This window comes from Peromyscus californicus, unplaced genomic scaffold (genome assembly GCF_007827085.1).
Source record: "Peromyscus californicus insignis strain IS unplaced genomic scaffold, ASM782708v3 Scaffold_17__1_contigs__length_78620276, whole genome shotgun sequence".
Taxonomy (NCBI): Eukaryota; Metazoa; Chordata; class Mammalia; order Rodentia; family Cricetidae; genus Peromyscus; species Peromyscus californicus.
The window spans coordinates 59,416,227-59,419,802 of NW_026294469.1; the positions used below are offsets into that span (position 1 = coordinate 59,416,227).

At 38.4% G+C, this 3,576-nt stretch overlaps 1 pseudogene; it reads left to right on the forward strand.

Moving 5' to 3' along the window:
- The first annotated feature begins 529 nt into the window (after window positions 1-529).
- On the forward strand, window positions 530-1,761 carry LOC128112379 (ribosomal protein S6 kinase beta-1-like; annotated as a pseudogene).
- Window positions 1,762-3,576: the final 1,815 nt, after the last annotated feature.

The window sequence follows — 3,576 nt, forward strand, 5'->3', positions numbered from 1 at the left end:
GATTTAAGAAGATGTGGGATGGTTTTGCAATACAAGAATTTAGAGACACTGAACTGAGAATTTCCAATAAGGTTTCTTTAGCAAAATTGCTTATACTAGGCAATTAAAATGCTTCTGCATTAAAAAGTTGTTGTGCTTCTGCTGAGGTTGGAGTTATTAAAATGTGAAAATTGGTTGTTACTCTGTTCAGGACATAAGGGATTGCTAATATTTCCTATTAAAGAATTTTTTAAAGGACAGGTCATAGTATAAAGGCAGTAGTAGATGGAAAAGTAATCAAAGATGTATTTTGGGGTCAGTGATTTTTCTGGATAAAGGATGCCTGTTCTAAGATCACTAGGAAGTATGGGTAACCTGAGGGGTACAGGAACTGGCTCCTAACATGACTCATGAGATAACATCTCCAAACACATATCGTGTAATAAACACTTTTAGTATTGAACCTAAGCAGCAGGTAGTGGTAACAGTCATGGTTGTGGTTATAGTGGGTTCAAGGCCACAATGTGATGATAGGGTTGATGACTTTTATCTAGCACTGGATTTCTAACATAGGAATGCTGAGGATGTGGTAGGAGTGCTTGACACAGATTTGGATCACCAAAAAAAAAAAAATCAGGCTTTTAGGATAAGTTGGAAGAGAGCATGGACTATGAAGGAATTGGATTGTATAAATTTGAAATGGAATTTTGTGAGAAATTTGACATTTCACTCAAACTGAGAACAGAGGGCCAGAACAAGTAAGACTTGTTCATTCAGGGCCAGAATGTTTTGAACTATCTTGAGTACTTGGTAAAGAGGGCTGTAGAAAATATCTTCAGTATAAAAAGTGACAGAAGTAATTGCCTGGAAGTTATTCTCCATGAAGGTGCTTAAAAAGAAAGTGATAGTACGAAATGGTAAAGATATATCTCAAACAAAAGCAGAGTAGAATATTCTAGAGGGGGTAAAGCATCCCTTCTTTGTGGGTTACGCTTTTCAGAGTGGTAGAAAAACCCATCTAATTCTTGTCTACCTCACTGGAGGAGATTTATTGATTGAGTTCAAAAGGGAATTTTTTATGGAAGACACAGCCTACTTTTGTGTGGCTGAAATATCCATGGTTTTGGGGGGACATTTAGAGCAAAATGAAGGTCATCTACAGAGACCCAAGGCCAGGAAATCACCAGCAAATGGAAATGACAAGCTTTGGATTATGCATAGATCTACTCATAATGGAGCAGTCACACACGCATTTTGTGGAGGAATAGAATTTATGGCCCCCCAAATCTTGGTGAGAAGTCATTGTTGTCACACCAGGGATTGGTGGAGTTTGGGAGGGTTATTGCGTGGCATGCTCACTGGAGCATTTCTATTGGCTGGAGGGATAGAAAAGTGAACAGCTGACCCAACCATCAAACTTAATTTGCCTTCCTACTTCATCTAAGAAGCCAGAGATCTGCTCAAAAAGCTCCAGAAAAGAAACACTGCATCTTTTCTTGGAACTGGTCTGGGGGACGACAGTTCACCAGGAAAGTTCAAGCTCATCTGTTTTTCAGGCACACTGACTAGGAAGAACTTCTAGCTCAGAAGGTAGAGACCACTTGTAAATATCTCCTGTAATTCGAAGAGGACTTAACTCCCTTTCATTCAAAGGTCTCATGTTAGACACTTGTTGACAGCTCAAATCACTTAGCTCTTAGCGAAAATATCCAAGTCTTTCTGGGTTCTATACATGTGGCTCTGTCAATATTTGAAAGTGGGAAAGGGAAGTTTTTTCTTTGAAGTACAAATCTGATCACTGGGTGATTTATTGGTAGCCCATGAACACCCTCAGACTAGCCAAATTTTCTTCTGGGGATTTCTGGGGAAGTGGTACTTCTGGCACAGCCAATCTCCAGATAGCTGTAGAGTGCCTGGTGGTAAAAAGTGGATTAGAGCAAATGACTTAAGATGAGCAAGTAAGCATCAGCATCATTTTCGATCTGACAGCTGAATTCTGGGCTGTACACAACTAACATTTTCCTATAACCTCTACATAGCCAGAAAACCTACATAAGAATCTATGACAAAACAATGCTTTTAATAAATTGAGGCAAAAAAGTGGGGGAGAGAATGTGTGAGCCTCTTACAATATGAAATAAGAACAGTGAAAATATTCAAAGTCAGTGTCATTATCTGGAACCATTCAATGGAGAGAAAAATACATGGATAAAAAAATCAATAGTGTAAAAAAAGAACCCCCCCTCCAAAGAAAAACCCTACAAAACCTTAAGAAAAATAGTATTGTGGCATAAATAGTCACACTGATTGATAAATGGTTCCTAGGGACATTACTTTAACTTTTTAAAGATTTTTCATATTGATGGTTCCAATCTGACAGTATTAAGGACAAGATGTTGCTTTTGAATCATTGTCGATTTCTGATTGTGTTGAAAAAGGGTTATCCTTTCACTGAGCCAAGTATGAAATTGCCTGTAATTCTTGCAACTAAGGAAAAATTAGCATTCATGCTTGGTCAAACTATTTTCCAGCAATATGAAATCAAAGACAAAAGAAACTTAATTGGTGTTTTAAGTGCAAACAATCTGAATTCTAAAAAAATATAAATACATATTCTTCAAAGAGAGTTTTGATTCAGCTCATTATGGAAAACATACCAAACTTTAAAACAGAAAATTAGTGATTGGTGTGAGGAAAGCTAGTTTCTGCTTTTTGTCTTGATGAAATAAAATGCAAATGAATCGAAGTTTATAAACAACAGTTTCATTTAGCACATCTGTGTGTGCATGTGAAATATGCCACATGGCCTCCTTGCTAATAAAAACACCTAAGAGTAACTTGGATAGGAATACTAGCAAGTCAGGTTCTTTTAATCTGTCAGATGGCTTTTTGGAAGCCCTCAGATGGTAGAGAGTCTATATATGGAATAAGGTACTGGAGACCTAGCCAGAAGTATTTGCTCTCTTAGTCAGTTCCCAGGCATGTGGAGCTCTTTATCTCTGAGGGAGCTGCATGAGTATTGGATTAGTGAGATCATGACCTAATGGACTACAGGATCCAGCTTCTGTGGGCTCAGAGCCCAGACAAAGGGAAATAGAAAGTGCCTTTTGTTAGCCATTTCCACTCAATTGCAGAACACCATAGTATCCTTCCCTAGAATAGAGTGATAGCCAGTTTTGAGAATGAGACATGGAGTGCTGGGCTTTGGAATAAAGGAGAGCATTGGGAGTGATGCTCTGGAAAGGAAGATGATGGTTGTGGCTGGGGTGGAACATTACAGACAATTAGCTCACCAGGTGTGATGTTCAGACAAGACACATTAGCATCACCTGGAAATTTGCTAGAACTAAATTTTTTTTAGCCATATCTCAGACCTATTGTACCAGGAACTTCAGGGATGCTGATTGATGACCTGCACCGAGCAAGTTCAATGTGTGGTTAAAGAACCATGGTTGCCCACTGGCCAATGAGCTGTTAACTTGAGAGTGTACTGGTCATGCTTCTACAAGCAAGAACTACTGTAATTAAAGAGGTTAGGTCAGTAATTTTTCAGTGTCTTTCAAACTTCTGATATTGAAAGAAATGCTTATTAGTTTT